The 19,146-nt window shown below is 36.8% G+C and overlaps 1 pseudogene across 1 annotated transcript; it reads left to right on the top strand.

Annotated features, from left to right (window-relative positions):
• The first annotated feature begins 2,014 nt into the window (after positions 1–2,014).
• Positions 2,015–18,301, top strand: LOC149221157 (CO(2)-response secreted protease-like; annotated as a pseudogene). Its single transcript, XR_016249648.1, has 12 exons — positions 2,015–7,292; positions 7,383–7,474; positions 7,704–7,801; positions 7,885–8,043; positions 9,184–9,295; positions 9,380–9,917; positions 10,291–10,403; positions 10,512–10,618; positions 16,751–16,868; positions 16,976–17,068; positions 17,123–17,376; positions 17,742–18,301. The product of XR_016249648.1 is annotated as a CO(2)-response secreted protease-like (transcript).
• Positions 18,302–19,146: the final 845 nt, after the last annotated feature.

The following is a 19,146-nucleotide window of genomic DNA, read 5'->3' as shown; positions in this document are numbered from 1 at the left end:
GAAGAAGTGTTCCCTAATATGATAAAAATTGTAATTTGTTTGGGGTCATAAACTACATGTATTACGAGGATTATGCTTAATTTACATATCTTTAAAAGCTCATTCCAAACTCCTTCAACAATACAACATGTCAGAGTGCTTGTTTCAAATATGCACATTCAACCTAGCAATCTAACACTTCAACATCAAATAAAAAAACACTCCACTTCAAAGAATATATACCATGAAATACACACACACACCCAAAATTGTCTCAAATGTGCATTTTTAGCATGTCACAATCTACCCAATATACAAAATGACATCTCATGCCTAAAAATGGAAGTATGGAATATGGTGATGTAATGACTCCCACACACACACACACACACATATATATAGCATTACCATTTTCTAATGAAGATTATACCATCTTCTCCTAATTTTTTTAATATCACCTTCTTGAATTATTAGAGAGTTTTTTGGTAGCATTATAACGTTGTTTTTTCTTTGTTGATGAATAGACATCTTATCACATTGTGAAATCTATATAATTCAAGAGAATAGCTTTTACAATCACTTGGTAACATTCTAATCCTTTCAACTAAAAGGTTCTATGCACCAAAATACAACCTCTTGTTTTGATAATGAAAACATTAACCACTTGGTTCTAGTGAACTATACCTTAAATAGGAAATACTAAATGTATACACACATCACCATTATCTCTCGATTAAAAAGGTTATGGGTTTCACTTAATGGTAACATTCTAATCCTTTTAACTAAAAAGTTCTATGCACAAAAATACAACCTCTTGTTTTGATAATGGAAGCATTAACCACTTAGTTCTAGTGAGCTATACCTTAAATAGGAAATACTAAATGTATACCAACATCACCATTATCTATACTAAATGTATAGACACATCACCATTATCTCTTGATTAAAATGGTTATGGGTTTATTAACTCTTTCATGTTTAATGACTAAACCATTAACTATCGGGATTATTATTATAGCCTTGAAATATATTTTTATTTATTTGTATGTGCATATAGAATATATATAAACATCATAATTTGATATACATTAAAACTTGTTACGTCTTAATATCGATTATGTTATATGCATAAAATTTTTGATATGTATACACCGCTTGGGTATCGGTTTGATACAACGATTGGTATCTCTTAAACCTTTTACAGAGTCCAACTCCTTTGCATTGCGATGTATGTGGTACTTCAATTTTGTTAAATTGATTACCGTAAGGCTTGATTTTTCGGGATGTTTCTGGAGTGTTCCATGATATACATGGCCATTACCAAAGAGCTCCACATTAATGTACGTTGAATTATCAACCTTATCGATGGTTAGCCTCAGTCCTTGTCCAATCAACAGTATAAGATCATTCCAAGGTTTAATGTACCCTAATGACTACCTTACCGCTCTTTCACACAATCATTTTATTGAGGTAATTTCACCGAAGAATCCACTCCGCGGCTAGGGTTTCACAATTAGGATTTACCTTGGCGTTTTCTACATATGTTACTTTGTGTTGACCTTTTGTGTGTCAAGTAGATGATGGAATTACTCCACGTTTTCTCTCTTGTTGGCAAGGTGAATAAAAAAGTTATGCAGTCCTTTCTGGGGAAAATTAATTTCCTTCACAAGTTCATTTTCGATTATGCTCAGATTGTTAAATCAATACAGGAGATGATAAAGAACGATGTAGTATACATATGGGATAGAAGGGAAAAGGACGTGTTTTCCCATATCAAACAAGATATCGCACAAGCACTTACATTATAAACCCAGACTTCAGTACATATTTTTTTCTCTACACCTTTGCTTCTGACACTTCTCTTGTCATTGTGCTCACACAAAAGGATGACCAAAATAATGAGTGGCCTATATATTTCATGAGTGCTAGTCTCCAAGGACCTTAACTCAATTATCCCACCCTTGAAAAACAATATTATGCAGTATACAAGGTTGTGAAGCATTTTCAGCCCTATCTTCTAAAAAATCATTGTATTATCTTTGTTCCCCACCCAGTAGTCAAATCACTGTTTGTACAACAATAGTTGGGTGAGAGGAGAGTGAAATGGATGATTGGTCTATAGGAATATGACTTAGAATTCAAACCAGTTCACACAATCAAGGGCCACGGTCTATGTCAACTAACATCAAAAGAAGTGGACGCAAAGGAAGAAGAAGATCTCTCAGGTTGGGAGCAAGAAATCAAAATATACAATGTCAAGAGATCTTCCTCCACTACTGTCATGAACTCTTGGTACACGGATGTGCACCAATACCTTGAGAACAACAATGATCCCTCCCATCTATCCACATGGAAAAACATGGCACTCAGACTCAAAGCATTATCTTACCAACTGGTGCATTTGGTGCTTTTTAGAAAGCACCATAATGGAGTATTTCTCAGGTGTTTAGAAGCACATGATTCAGAGAAAGTACTCTGTGATCTCCACGACGGACCAGCCAGGGGACATTTTGTGGGTAAAAAAACAATTCATAAAGTCATGTAGGTTGACTTTTACTTGCCTACATTATTCAAAGATGCTCGTGTTTATCCCCACAAGTGTTCGATTTTTCATAGGTGTGCCAATAGAAACAAGAAGTCAGTCACCCCATTGCAACTCATTGGAATTGAATAACCTTTTAAACAGTGGGGCTTGGATATTATTGGAGAAATATTTCTGCATTGATTGAAGTAGCACTGTTATATTCTCACTGCTACATATTATTTCACGTGGTGGGCAGAAGTCATTCCTCTCAAACAGGTTAATGATCAGGAAGTCATAAATTTCCTTCAGCAAAACATTATTTCTAGGTTCAACATTCATACTTCACTTGTTTTTGAGAATAAATCATACTTTTCATTATTAATAATTTACGATTTTGCATTGGAAAATGGTATTATATTGAAACATTTAGCTAATTATTATCCGCAAGGTAATGGTCTTGATGAATCCACAAATAAGAACCTAATTCATGTCATCAAAAAGACCATATTCTCTGAGCAACAAAACTGGCATTTTGCTTTGGTAAATGATTTATGGGTTGACTAAGTCACACCAAGGCCCACTTTGAACACCTCCCCTTACTTCCTAGTATATGGAAAAGAAGCCATCTTCCCGCCCAACATCTACTTGTTTGCGTACAAACTTTCTCAAGAATCCCAAGGAAAACCATGCTTATTAATGCAACGTAGGATGGAAACCCTTCACAAATTACAGGAAGAAAAGTTGAAAGCAAAAGAAAAAATTTCACTTCATCAGAATCATATCACGAGGTGCTTCGACAAGAAGTCTACATGGAAGAACAACTTCAGTGTGGGTGACTTAGCCTTGAAGTGGGACAAAGCCCACGAGGACAAGGGCAGACAAACTAATTTTCAGTCCCTGTGGATTGGGCCATTCATTGTCCACGAAAATCTTGGCCAACACATTTATCATCTTCAATCACTTGACAGGAAGATTGACTATCTCCCTGTCACTGGCAAAGAATTAAAACACTACTTCGAATGAAGATCTGTGGTTGTGCCCTACACTACATACATAGTCTTTTCTTTCTTGTTTGTTTGAATTTTGTTTTTTTTTCGTCGTGTCAGTAAGTGTTGTGCATGAACACATTGTGGATTCTTGGTATGCATGTGGCCAAACTCTAAAGAGTCTTGTGACACTTCAACATTTGGCTAACCTTTTGTCCATCTTCCTTGTGTTGGTTATATCTTTTGGCCAATGAAGTTCTGACAGAAAATATGATCTGGAGAGTTTTGGTCCAACCATGAACCTGTTTCTATTCGAGAAACCTTATGCCCATAATCGGTTTTGTGTTTTAGTGTTTTGATGCTTATCCAATTAGTAGAAGAGGAGAAGGGGAAAAAATCTAAATGAACAAACCTAAATCAGAGGTCTCTATATGATTCTCTGAAGGAACAACCTCTTCTTCTCTCAATAAGTCGGGATCCCTCTTCCACCACAAAATAAATAAGTGTCGATGCACAATCCTCTTTAAAATAAATAAATAAATGCAAAATAAGAGAAATGTTTCCTCCACAGAGAGGTGAAGCATGCAACTCCGTCAAGGTACTGTAGAGGCTCGCTGGCCACAAAGAAATGTTTGTGTTCCTGCATGACTCCACTAGGGTACTGTCTAGGCCTGCAGGCAACAAAGCAACACTAGAGATGAAAAATTATACTATGAAAATGTTAAGCTCATGAGATACACTACCCTTCCCAACTCGAAACATTGTGATATTGTTTAACCTTATGTTGCATTCAACCAAGAAGGCATAAAGGGGACCATGTCTATTTATGGGATAAGTGGGAAGACCAAAGTAACCTTCACGATGAATCAATACTCCATGAAGAACTAAGGCCCTGCACAAAAGAAGTTAACCGAGATAGAGAAGTTGTAATTCTACTAGTGTGTGGCTAAGTGTTTTAGTTGCTACAACACCCTACAAAATTTTGTCTTGCACTCAATTTCGGAGCCTTCCTTGGTCTTGCATACTGTTGTCGCAAACACCGAAAATCATTTCATGATATTTCTTGAAGTAGTTTGATCCATTTTGCAAGTTGGGTTAACTGTCAAATTTCAGCAATATTTCGCGGTCACACAATGTGTAAAATCATATTCTGATGGTTTCAAGGGCCTATCTATGTGTATATGAGTTTTTCTAACTATGTAAGCATCTGTCACGCTCATTCACAAATTTTTAGCACTGTCGCACAAGTGTCGTCATGGTCGTCCCAAAGTCTATCTTAAGTGTCGCACTTGTCATAATGGTGATAAAGTGGTCACAAAGAGGGAAATACATTGTTCTTGTGTCTTGGGTTATCTATGTTGTTGTGTCATCAAGTATTCTAAGTGTGAGATCATAGTCGATCTTATCACCGTTCATATCAGTGTAACCGATCATCTTACACTTAGCCATTTTTTAGAAGGCTTCCCGACTAAGGAACTTGGCATCACCCAAACTCACTGAACTGCGCATTACGTAGTTCCAACCCTCTAGCTGAGACCTTTCCCCTTGACATTGCACAATGTGTAGTTCCTGCCTCCCAGGACTATTGCACTGCGTAGTTACTTTGGTCAAGCTTCGGCCTTGGCCTCTAGAATTACACAATCATTCCTCCCAGCTCGACTTTCAATATGCACTGCGCAATCACAAGCCTCAAGCTCATCCCCTTAGCCTCTGAACTGCACAATTACGTAGTAGCCCTACCTCCTATTCCTCCCAAAACTACACAGTTTGTTCTCTCAAGCTCATCCACTTAGTGTGTCCCACTGGCTCTCAAAATTGCGTAGTCTTGTCCTTCAGTCTTGCCTGAACTACACACTACGGAGTCTCAGAGCTCAAGCCTCACCCATGATTGTTGGAACTGTGCACTGCGTAGTAACTGAGCCCTCTCTCCCAACCTGTCACCTTGTTCCGGCTCAGTTAATGGATCAAAATGCATTATCTTAAACTAGGAGGTTTTCAGACAAATGTCGTCTCGTCATGAGTGAATTGCAGATACAGGAATCCTATCACAACATAGAAAGATGATGAAGAAGGAGATGAAGGAGGAAAGCTTGTTGAAAGACACACTTGTAACTGAACACACAAGCTAATGAATTAAGAAAAGAATTAGAGAGATAAGTTAGTTCTTTGGGGAGCAAGGAGTGGTTCCAATACTTCACTACTGGAGCTAGTGATGTACATTGTAAACACATGTCTTGGAACTTTTACTTAATAACACAAGCCTTCAAGGCCAACACATTCTTCCTACATGGATTATTAATGTTTGTAAGACTATTCTATGGATGTGTGTACTTCATGTTTGCTTTCACATGTGCTAAGATAGTTGAAATATTTCAGTTGTTTAGTACTTATCTTATTGAGAATGTGTTGTAATGGTTGTTATTGTTGTCCCATCCTTGTGGACTATTCTGCAGAATATTAGAAAAACCTTTCTTCATTTGTTGGTTGTAATGATTGTCACATCCTTTGTGGATTATTCTGCTAGATGTTAGACGGATCCTTCCGGATCATGTGTGTCTCTTCTTGGGTGGTACTACTACCTCGCTCTTAGAGACTCACTTTTCTCCTCTCTTCACGGTAGAAGAACCTTGACACATTTACAACTGAACATTCAGCAGGCACACCTTATTGATTTTCAAAGGTACCATTGCGTCCCTCTCTCTTGCAGACAACAAGTCAAATCTTTAAGGATTCAGCAACCACGTCTTTATACCAGAGGGGACTCCTACACCAAATGGTGTGAGGTATAATTGGGACTTGATATCGGGGAGATCCCCTGAATGTTGGCAAGTTCAGTACCGTCAACAAGTGGATAATTGGTGGTTGAATAATGCATGGTGGTGAATGATGTGAAGGGATAAGAGCGGAGAATTGAGAAAATGAAGGAACTTGCATACACATTTATAATATTTCAAATAACATAACAAAATAAGATAATGAAATAAACATTTAATCAAAATCCAATTTGACACATGATGCGGGGAACATATATTCACCCTAGTGTCACCACAATTTATAAAAACATTAAATGAACACTACCATTATACCTGAACAAAAAGAATTTATATTATGGACTAAAAATATATGAAAACTTGTATTGAGAGATAATTTTAATTCACCATACCTAACTATGTAGTACACTAAATGATCATGTGCCATTGATTACAACATTGGTGGCCGAAACTAGCATCAATGCATTAATAGGGATGGGTGGAGTCCTATCAAGGTGTAGCAACTAGAAGCTGAGGAACAAACAATTGAGAGCCCACTAAAGAAATCAACACGAGAAGAGAGAATTTGTCCCATCGGGAGAGATATTGGACTCCACTGTTCAAGTACGCACCAATAAAACAAAGGCAGACAGTAAACATGTAGACATACTCCACAAAGAAGCTTGGATGCAGCTTGCAATGCAACTTTTTGTGTAATTTATTCTCTGCATTTCGTGCATTCTCAAGTTTATGATGCAATTGCGACTTTTTTTTAACATGATAAGCACGTTCATTCAACATTGGCGCTGCAAGGACTTGCACAAATCTAAATCGTAAGTGGCCATCGTCAGATCCACTACAGACACCACTCACTCTGCTCGTCAGATTAAATAAAGCTCCACCCTCCACCAAAGTATTACAACAGGCCGTTCAGATTGAGTAGACTAAAGTGGATAGTAGTGAGAAATATTAGTGATGGGGTTCAAGCTTTATTTCGCATTGGTTTTTCTATGCACTCTACTATTCGGCCTCGCCATCACTGACGATGGAAAGGTGCGGACTCTTAATTTCTTCAAACTAATTCTAATTTCGCTACAAGATTACTCAGTTTTAATGTCGCTAATTTCACTGATCTGCATGCAGGTGCACATTGTATACATGGGGAGATTACTCTACAATAATAGACAAGAGATTATAACCAGTCATTTGCAGGTTCTTTCGTCTGTTCTCAAAAGGTATGAAATTATGAAATATTCAAATTTCAGAATTTCACAGGTGTGGCTATTAATTGATTTTATATTTGCAAATTTATGTCTCGAGTTTTATCTACGGTATTCATTTTTAATTGAAATGTAGTTTTATTATTATTAGAATAATAGACGTTTCCAGTTGACCCATCATCCAGAGAAATTGATTTTTTTGTTATTATATTTATGTGTGGGCCGGGTATTTGAACTTTTGCAGTCTGAGACACGCAAAGCAATCTCTGGTACGTAGCTATACTTCTTCTTTCAATGGATTCACAGCTCTATTATCCAAAGAACAAGAGACTACATTAGCTGGTACGTTTCGTTAACGACTGTGTTTCTTAATGAGTAAGCCCCCAGGTTCCTATTCTGATATATAAATTCCCACAATTTAGCAGGGAAAGCAGGAGTATTATCAGTGTTCCCTGATCCAGTGTTAAAACTTCATACAATGCACTCATGGGAATGCTTAGAAAAAGACTTGGCCATGGCAGGCTCTTCTTACAGAGAACCGAAATCTTCTGGCGCTAATGTCATAATAGGGTTTCTAGATACAGGTATATTAGTCTTTTGAAACTCCATTTGGTTAAGTTCAGTTTTGATTGTAGAGTTCGGGAGAAATATTTGAAATTGGACTATTTTAGAATTAGTATAATAACGAACATGTTTATTTATTTTAAATTTATATTAAAAAAAATAAATTATAAAGAGATTGATTTTCTTATTTTATATTTATGAATTCTAAAAAGTGTATTGTAAAAAACCCATTAATTTGTTTGGAAAATAATGGAATTTTTTTTTGTAAGATTATGATAAAATTTGTCACAATTTTTTTAAAATCTGAGTTATAGCTATCAAATTTCAGGATTTTGGGTGCCTAGGTTTTTGATGTTGTTGAATCCATTTCCACCCTAAAAAACAAATCAAACATTACCATTCTGATTTTTTGAAAAAAAAATTACAGGTGGAAAGAAAATTGCAGCGAGGGTTGAAATATGTGTAGGGTCAATTTAATTAATTTTTTTATTTTTATTTTTTTTATTTTCCTTTTTCCTTTTTTTCTCCCATTCAAGTGAGAAAACCAAATTTGAAAACATAATTTAAAAAAATCTAAAATCCTCAATCTAATTAAATTTAAAGAAATGAAATTTTGAAATATGTTAAGAGTAATATGCTTGTCCTAAAAAACACTCTCTAATATGTTAAGAGTAATATGCTTATCCTAAAAACACTTTCTAGTATGAAAGAAATGTAATATAATATTATGTTCAAGGTTTTGACTCAATCAAATTACATAAAATTAAAAAATATTTAAAAATTAAAATTAAAAAAATAATAATTATAATTATTAATAAAACATTTTGATTTTATTCAATTAAATTAAAAAATAATAACATAAAATAAATGGTTAAATTATAATTAATAATTAAAAATTGATTCTTCATCTATTAATTATTGACATTGGGTGAAAAGAGATTTGAGACATCAAATCCAGTGTAATTTAAAAAAAAGAAAGAGATTTCATTCATGTTAATGCTGAGCTGCAATTTTTTTTAAAGTGAAAAAAGATTTGAGACATAAATTTTTTATGCCCGAGTAGATTTAAATTAAATAAATCTATGCTGATTATAATGATTTTTTATTATTTTTTAAACAAATTCATATAACTTGTGAGAAAATAATATTTTATCTTGAAGGCATTTGGCCGGAAGCAGCCAGCTTCAGTGATAAGGGTATGGGCCCTGTTCCTTCGCGGTGGAAGGGAAAGTGCGTTAAGGGAGAAGGTTTCAATGTCTCCAACTGCAACAGGTGATCTATGCAACTGAAATAAGTTCGTTGGTTGTTTCTATTCTTGTTTGACTTACAGCTAAAATAGTATTGTTGTCTTAACAGTAAAATAATTGGGGCAAGATATTACTCAGGTGGAGAGGACGATGATTTGGTGACAAGTATTAAACCGAAATCAATATTGCCACAAACAAGGACTGCAAGAGATTATGAGGGCCATGGCACGTTTACAGCTTCCACTGCAGCTGGCAGCTTTGTGGATAATGCAAATTATAATGGTCTCCTCAGAGGTGGACCGGCCAGTTCCTCTACTAGAATTGCCATGTATAGGGTTTGTGGGGTGGACTATGGGTGTCCAGGTGTACAGATTTTAGCTGCCTTTGACGATGCAGTTAAAGATGGAGTGGATATTGTATCCATCTCAATTGGAGGAAATCAGGCCGATTTTGTGAACGATCCAATTGCCATAGGAGCATTTCATGCTACTCAGAAAGGAATTCTGGTTGTATCCTCTGTGGGAAACGAGGGACCAGATTCCCAAACAGTGGTTAATGTTGCGCCATGGATTTTTACAGTTGGAGCGACCTCAATCGACCGGGATTTCCAGTCAAACGTTGTGTTAGGCAACGGTAAGCTTATTCAGGTGAGAACAAGGTAAAACAAACACAATAGTATAATGTTTTTTCACTTTACACAACAATTAATAATTTCATTTCTTCACAGCTTTACTAATAGATTCTGCCATTCAAGAGCATGCCCTGTTTTTATAGTGATAATTTCATGCCTGTTCCTAATAGTATTAAAGACTATTTTATAAAGAAGTCGACTAAAGGGGCAATAAAATGCAGTTTTGTCACTCTCTCGAATTACCAAAACAATTATGATGATCAAACAGATGTGGATTAGATCTATAAACAAACCTGTTGTTAAATGCATATAAATTAGTTAACATTTTTCATGATTTGTAGATCCAGTATTTTGGGATTTGGCTTTAAAGATTTGTACTGTGCATTTAGGGTAAGGGCATCACCTTTTCGAATCTCAGCTAATCGGCCATGCACCCGCTTGTGTATGGAGGAAGCATACCTGCCAAGTCCTGTGACCGACCCTTTGACTCAGTAGCCGCAAGGTAACTTTCCAACACAGATTTAACTTAGGGAAATTAAAGTATGCAATGTAGGAATTTTATAATTATATTTTTCATGAAGAGGGAAATTCAAAGGAAGGTATTGTGAAGAAATTGTGTTCCAGAGTGCTTAGATGCAAACAAAACGAAAGGAAAGATTGTAGTCTGTATTGCAAATGACACAGCTACATCGAGGGGATACATGGAAGTAGAAATCTGTTGGAAATATTAATGCCAACCACAACTTTAAACACACTAACAACCAACATACTTGTCCAGTCAAACATTGCACGTCTATTGGAAATATTAATGTCAACCATGGCTTTAAACACAGTAACAACCAACATACTTGTCCAGTCAACCACTACACGGTTGCGATTTTGTTTGAGAGGTAGAAGGACTGGAGTTAGAATAGAAGTTCAAAACAGACCATTTCACAACACATCATAGAAGTTAAAGCATTTAATGAAGTTTAATAAATAGATATGGGCAAACATTCATTCCACACTCCACAACACTTGCAAGTTCAGAGAATCATTTACTATGTAAAATCGTCCATGTTGCGTATTAAATATTTTGTCTGTCATGTAATTAATGTGAAATTCGTATGTTAGGATAAATATGCAAGTGAAAGTCATTTGTAATGTTGGGCATGTTGGGCATGTTGGGCAAGTTAGGGAGTGAGAGTCTATGAAGTAGTGAGGAGAAATCTGGAGGAAATTTTTGTGGGAGCATGAAAACTAGTTTTACGGAGTTTTACAAAAGTTTACTCCACAACCCAGTAATGCGTTGTGTTTTTCACTTGGAGCTGCAGCCTCCATTTATCACGAGAATATAACTTCTTTATGTTTTGACATATAATATAAAGTGTGCTCAGTTGCGTTATGTTTTTAACTTTACACAAGTAAATTTCGGCAACCTTTTTTATTTTACTCTGTTTTGCCGTGAGTGAACTCTGTGTTTTAATTAAGTCCCTGTGTGGTTGCGATATCCTCCCCGAACCTAAAGGGTTACCTTTCCCAACTGAAGTTGACCTTGCCTACTCTTCCGCAACTGATTTCTGAGTCCCTTTGCCCTCGTAAAATTTTTCTAACATGGTGTGTAAAAACAATTTGCCCTCGTAAAATTTTTCTAACATGGTATCGGAGCGGGTTAAATATTGTTATTGTAAAAACAAATGTTTTTACTAGCAGTAAGAATTGTTTTGAGGGTAGATTGTTTTTAGCATATTTACCAGCAAGTAGAAAGCTTTTTACACTCAGAAATGGCAACATCAAGCACAAGCTTTACTAATCCTCAAATACCTCAGTTTAATGGCAAAAATTATGATTATTGGGCTATTACAATGAAGGCCCTATTTTCGTCTCAAAACATTTGGGATTTGGTGGAGAATGGTTTTCTAGAACCAGCAGATGCAGCAACATACAATGCGTTGTCTCAAGCAGAAAGGGATTTGTTAAGGGACAACACAAAGAAGGATTCAGAAGCCTTGTTGTATATTTTCCAAGCAGTTCATGAAAGTATTTTTCCAAGGGTTGCAGCAGCAACGAAGTCCAAGCAAGCATGGGACACCCTCCAGACAGCCTACCAAGGCATGGCAAAAGTCAAGACAACAAAAATACAAATGTTGAGAAGATATTTTGAAACACTTTGCATGAAAGAGTTTGAGAATATAGACTCGTTTTTTACACATGTAAGTGGGTTGGTTACTCAAATCAGGTCTCATGGTGAGACACTTGAGGAAAGAAGAATAGTTGAGAAAGTTTTGAGAAGTTTGCCAGCAAGGTTTGAGGCCATTGTTGTGGCCATAGAAGAGACAAAGGATCTCTCATATTTCTCAGTGGATGACCTTAATGCATCACTGATTTCTCATGAATATAGATTGAATAGAGCAACAAGCTCCTCCTTGGAGCATGCCTTCAAGACACAAGTCTCATTTGGCCAAGGTCGAGGCAGAGGAAGATCATATGTTAGAGGAAGAGGAAGAAGCCCACACAGAGTTGGAAGAAGCAACCCTTCAAGCACAAGTGGAAGGGGCAGCAATCAAAATCCAAGTGAAGGCCCAAGCCAAAATCAAGCACAAGGTCAAAGGTATGATAAATCTCAAGTTCAATGTCATTACTGTAAGAAGTATGGTCATTATGCAAATGAATGTAGAAAGAAGCAATATGACATTAGTAACAAACCAAGTGTAAATTTCACAAAAGAAAATCAGAACCATGATAGGATTTTTTTAGCTTGTAATGTAGCACAAGAAAAAGAAATTGATATATGGTATCTAGATTCAGGGTGTAGAACCCACATGTCAGGGAACATAGAAATGTTTTCCAATCTAGATGAAAGTGTGAAATCTGAAGTGACATTAGGGACTGATAGCAAAGTCTCTGTCATGGGAAAAGGAAGAGTTAATATCCTAACAAAGAAGGGGAGAAGAAGTACATCTCAGATGTTTACCTTGTCCTCGGTCTGACGCATAACCTCATAAGCATTGGACAACTCATGCAAAAGGGCTACAATGTCTTCTTCAGAAATGATGAGTGCAAAATTTTGGATAGGCCTCCAAGTAGACAGTTGATTGCAAAGGTTCAGATGACAAACAACAGAATGTTTCCCCTAAAGATAAGATCAGATTTGAAGGAAGAAGGTGCATAATCACAACTATAAATGAACTCACAAGAGGATGGAAGAAAAGATGCAGTTATCACACAAGTGAACTATCAAGTAGAGGTGAAAGATGAAAATTGGTTATGGCATTTGAGATTTGGACATCTCAACTTTGGAGGTTTGAATTTCCTGCATAGAAAAGGCATGGTGAAAGGGTTACCACTCATAGAAAAACCGAACAGCCTATGTGAAGGATGTATCTTGGGCAAACAACATAGAGAGACATTTCCAGTAGGAAAGTCAGTAAGGGCAAAGGCACCTTTGGAGATTATCCACTCAGATTTATGTGGACCAATGCAGACACCATCAATTGGTGGCAGCCACTATGTATTGACCTTCATAGATGACTGCACAAGGAAGACATGGGTCTATCTCCTAAAACAGAAAAGTGAAGTGTTTGAGTGATTTCGCCAAAACAAAGCTCTTGTTGAGAAGAAAAGTGGACACTACATCAAAGTCCTCAGGACGGATAGAGGTGGTGAATACATCTCAAATGACTTCTTTCGATTTTGCAGGGAGCATGAAATTCACAAGAAATTTACAACAAGGTATACACCTCAGCAAAATGGTGTGGCGGAAAGGAAGAATATAACCATTATGGAAATGGAAAGGAGTATGTTGAAGGCAAAGCATTTTCCAAATGATTATTGGGTTGAAGTTGTTGCTTGTGCAACATATATCTTGAATAGATGTCCAACCAAATGCGTACAGAACGTGGTTCCTGAAGAAGCATGGAGTGGAAGAAAGCATAGTGTCACTCACATGAAATTCATTGCCTGTGTGGCATATGCACATGTCCCAGATGAGTTGAGGAATAAGTTGGACAGCAAGGGGGAGAAATGTATATTTGTTGGATACAGTGATGAATCCAAAGCATACAAGCTCTACAATCTATCAACCAAGAAGGTCATAATCAGCAGAGATGTGCAATTCATAGAAAAGGAATCATAGGATGGAAGTTTAGAGAAGACAGTCAATGTGAAAGCATGTATACCACATGAGGACAAAGAGGAATTTACAGTAGCAAGCAATTCCTCAACAATGACTCCCTCTACTCCTATTCAAGCTCAACAAAACAGGTAGCAAACAACACCATTAACAAATAATAGGACAACGTCACGCAGTCAAGCAAGTGATTCTCCAAGCACACCGCAAAGCGCAACACCAAGTGACATGTCAAGCCCATCTTCAGCAAGCATAAGAAGATCAAAATTTAGAAATTTAAATAATATCTATGAGCATGATGAGGTTGATAACAACGTTGGTCTGAATTCCTTATTTGCATTATTTTGTCATGTAGAGGACCCAATCCATTTTGAAGATGCAATCAAAGAAGAAAAATGGGTTGTGGCAATGGAGGAAAAAATAGAATCAATAGAAAGGAACGACACATGGGAGTTAGTGAATCTTCCACAAGGAAAAGAAGACATTGGAGTGAAGTGGGTCTATAAGACCAAGAGCAATGTCGACGGCGAGATTGAAAGGCATAAAGCGAGGCTAGTTGTCAAAGGATACAAGTAGTAGCATCGAAGAGATTATTCGGAGATGTTTGAGCCAATCGCGAGGATGGAGACAATGCGTACAGTTGTGGCGATTGCCGCGCAACATAAATGGAAAGTATATCAAATGGATGTAAAGTCGGCATTCTTGAATGGAGTGCTGAAAGCGGAAGTGTACGTTGCGCAACCACCTGGTTATGAGGTAGAAGGCTAAGAAGACAAAGTGTATTGGTTGAGGAAAGCTCTTTATGGGCTGAAGCAAGCACCACGTGCATGGTACAGCAGGATAGATGCCTACTTGTTGGACAATGGTTTCGACAAGTGTGACGAAGAGCCTACCCTCTACATCAAAGAGAATGATGGTAAGATTCTCATTGTTGTCTTATATGTAGATGATTTAATTTTTACAGGTAGTGATGATTTCCTCATCGCTGATTTCAAACAAGTCATGAAGAATGAATTTGAAACAACTAACTTGGGGTTGTTAACATATTTTTTGGGCATAGAAGTAAAGAAAACATAAAATGGCATTTTTATCTCTCAAGCAAAGTATGTGGCAGATATTTTGGAGAGATTTAATATGCAAACAGCAAGCCCACACCAACTCCAACTGTCATGGGGTTGAAGTTGAAAAAAGAAGATTACAACAACAATGTCAATCCGACATTATACAAAAGTATGATAGGCAGCCTGATGTATTTGACTGCCTCTAGGCCGGATATAATGTATGCAGTGATCTTAGTGTCAAGGTTCATGGAGACACCCAAGGAGACACATTGGCAAGCAACGAAAATAATTCTAAGGTATGTCAATGGGACAAAATAGTATGGCGTTTTGTACACTGCAACAAGTGATTTTAGGCTGGTTGGTTACACTGACAGTGATTGGGTAGGAAGTGTCAATGACAAAAAGAGCATGTCAGGATATGTTTTTCATTTGGGTTCTGGAGCCATTTCATGGGCCTCCAAGAAGCAGTCGATAGTTTCATTGTCAACAACAAAAGTTGAATATGTCGTTGCAACAGTAGCAACATGTCAGGAAGTTTGGATGAGAAGGATGTTGAGGGATCTTCGCCGTGACCAAGAGGGAGCGCCAACTATTTTCTGCGACAACACATCCGCAATTTTATTTTCAAAGAATTCGTCTTTCACAAGAGGACCAAGCATATTGATGCTAAATATCATGTTATCATAGGGTTATGATGAAATTGTGTTGGAGCACTCCAGGTCACAGGAACAGTTTGCTGATATTTTCACAAAGCCATTGGCACGTGAAAGTTTTGTTTATCCCAAAAATTGTTTGGGAATTGTCAATGGCGGCAGTTGTTATTAAGGGGGAGTGTTGGAAATATTAATGCCAACCACCACCTTAAACACACTGACAACCAGCATACTTGCCTAGTCAACCACTGCACGGTTGCGATTTTGTTTGATAGGCAGAAGGACAGGAATCAAAACAAAAGTTCAGAGCGGACCATTCCGCAACACATCACAAAAGTTAATGAATTTAATGAAGTTTAATAAATAGATATGGGCAAACATTCATTCTGTGATTGTTTCCCACACTCCACAACACTTGCAAGTTCAAAAAATCATTTACTATGTAAAATCACCCATGTTGTGTATTAAATATTTTGTTTGTCATGTAATTAATGTGAAATTCGTATGTTAGGGTAAATATGCAAGTGAAAGTCATTTGTAATGTTGGGCATGTTGGGAAAGTTAGGGAGTGAGAGTCTATGAGGTAGTGAGGAGAAAATCGTGGAAGAAATTTTGGTGGGCGTGTGAAAACTAGTTTTACGGAGCTTTACAAAAGTTTACTCTACAACCTAGTAATGCGTAAATCGTAGTAAGTTTGTTGTGTTTTTCACTTGGCGCTGCAACCTCCATTTATCACGCGAATGTAATTTCTTTATGTTTTGACATATAATATAAAGTGTGTTTAGTTGTGTTATGTTTTTAACATTACACAAGTAAATTTCCGCAACCTCTTTTATTTTACTCTATTTTTCCATGAGTGAACTCTGTGTTTTAATTAAGTCCCTGTGTGGTTGCGATATCCTCCCGCAACTTAAAGATTTACCTTTCCGCAACTGAAGTTGACATTTCCTACTCTTTGCAACTGATTTTTGAGTTCCTTTGCCCTCGTAAAATTTTTCTAATAAAATTGAGTACACTGGAGCCATAGGCATGATTGTTGTGGACGACTTACAACTATCTGAAGCATTTGAGTACGGTACCTTTGTAGGGACTGCAATAAGTAAATCATATGCAACAGAGATATTTTTTTACATAAACTCAACCAGGTGCATTCGCCCACAATTCCTGCTCTTTTCACATGTTTATATCGATTCATTTGGCTCATCCAATTACAGTGTGGCTGTTTATAATCTTCCAAGCCTTGTCATTATAGAAATCCTGTTGCAACAATTACTCCATCCACGGTGGTTGCAAATGAGAAGCCGACTCCTGTTGTTGCATCTTTTTCATCAAGAACATTCTCAAGGTACCTAGTGGTCAATTTAGAGCTTAATTAACTTTCAGAAGCTAATTATGAGAGATCATCACAACCTGAATCTTTCAATTGATATTTGCATCCAGACATCAGTACACCAGGTCTGAACATCATTGCTGCATGGGATCCTCCCAATACATTTATAGACACAGTTTTTTCAGAGACGATGTCTACCACATTTTACATGATGTCTGGAACATCCGTAGCAATTCCTCATGTTAGCGGAGCTGCTGCATTTTTAAAATCTATGAATCCTACTTGGAGCCCCTCTGCTATCAAATCAGACCTGATGACAACAGGTACTTATGATCAAGTTTTATTCATGAAATGCGTCATGTAATAATGCAAATATCACATTGACCAAAGCCCGGAGATCCTTTTTTCCCGTTATTCTGAAAGATTGGATATTTATAATTCCAGTGATTCCTAAATTGAATTTAGTACTTTGAAATGCACAATCCATTAAAGAAAGATTTTTACTAGGGTTAGTTCAGGGCCATCCTTGAAGTCGAGTATTGAATTAGTTCAACTAGTGATTGTAGTCAATGTTAATGGTAATGGGTATTTAATTATTTGAATGTCAGCATATATGTCCTCTGTCACGAAAATTCCTATTTCACAACTGCCTCTTTTTTTGACAACTACACTCTAATGTATATGGCAGCCATTGTAAGGAACAATATGGGAATTTTTTTTACTAATGCATCAGATATCGTTGGGACGCCATTTGATTTTGGAGCGTGAGTAGTAAATCCAATCAGAGCTCTGCATCCAGGACTTGTATATGAAACATCAACCGATGATTACTTCCACTTTCTGTGTAATTACGGTCTAGACTCTAAGAACATCAAGCTCATTGTTGCGAATAAAACCTATAGGTGTCCATCCAGTGCAAAGGTGGACCTGATCAGTAACATGAACTATCCAAGTATAGCCATTTCCAAGTTAAATATTGTGAATGGGAGTACAAACATAAGCAGAAGCGTCACAAACATCAGTCCTGATCTCACACCAACTTACAAGGTTACCATTGGTGCACCACCGGGTCTGAGTGTGAAGGTTTCCCCACAAATTCTTCAATTCTCTGAAACTACCAAGAAGGTATCTTTCAATGTAGTTTTTAGAGCAACCAAGGTTGCCACCAAAGGATATGTTTTCGGTACACGCGTGTGGAGCGATGGAAAGCACAATTTTCGTACTCCTTTTGCAGTGAATCTGGTGTGACCAAACCATAAGGGGCAACCTTATAGATGGTCAAGTAATAAAACAAATGAAACCAGCGAGGCTGCTTATTCCTTGCATAGACCATAAAGTAATAAAACAAGCGAAACCTGCTTTTTGTAAACTTGTTTTTTTGTTAGATATAATATTTATTGTTATATATAATTATCTCTGGTAATTTCTTGCATAGTTATCAATATCATGGGAAAGAGGGAAAAATGAGTTTCCAAACTTTGAACAAATAAACAGTTTGGTAGGATTCTCTATCAGTCAACTTTTCAATGTTTTCTGAAGTGTACAACTCTTTCATAAATGTTATAAATGGACTAATTACAATATGAAAACTTGCAGTAACTAAAAAGCAAATTATTTCCTAAATCACAGGAATTAAGATAACTATTCAACATATAATATAAAATTGAGGAAGAAAAAATCAACCCTCATTATAAGCGGGACCATTTTCAGTATATGATGGCTAATAGATGTTAAAATAAAATAATTACTCCTGCATGAGGAGTTGGCTAAACATAGAGAGTGAGTGAACTGAGTGATTGTGTGATTGAGTATTTGAGTGTTGATTCAAGTTGAGTTAAGTGATAGAAGACTTTGAGTGTGTGGTTGCATGTCAAGGCGAGTAGCTAGTTGGAAAATGATAAATACCTTTCACCAGGTTCGTACCCTTCATTGGGTTCATTGTAAGTCTCATGTTTTGTGTGATCAATAGAAGAGAAGTAGCTCGTGTTTTATGTGTGAATTCATGCTTTGTCTCCTCAGCTTTTCTAGCAAATAAATTGGTATCAGAGCGAAGAAGAACGGATTTGCAGTGGTCCGTGTGAGAGGAAAAATCT

Source organism: Pinus tabuliformis, chromosome Q (genome assembly GCF_031772625.1).
Source record: "Pinus tabuliformis cultivar Carrire ecotype Pingquan chromosome Q, CPIR1, whole genome shotgun sequence".
NCBI lineage: Eukaryota > Viridiplantae > Streptophyta > Pinopsida > Pinales > Pinaceae > Pinus > Pinus tabuliformis.
The sequence above is the reverse complement of the archived record's forward strand: the minus strand, read 5'-3'. Positions and strand labels throughout refer to the sequence as shown.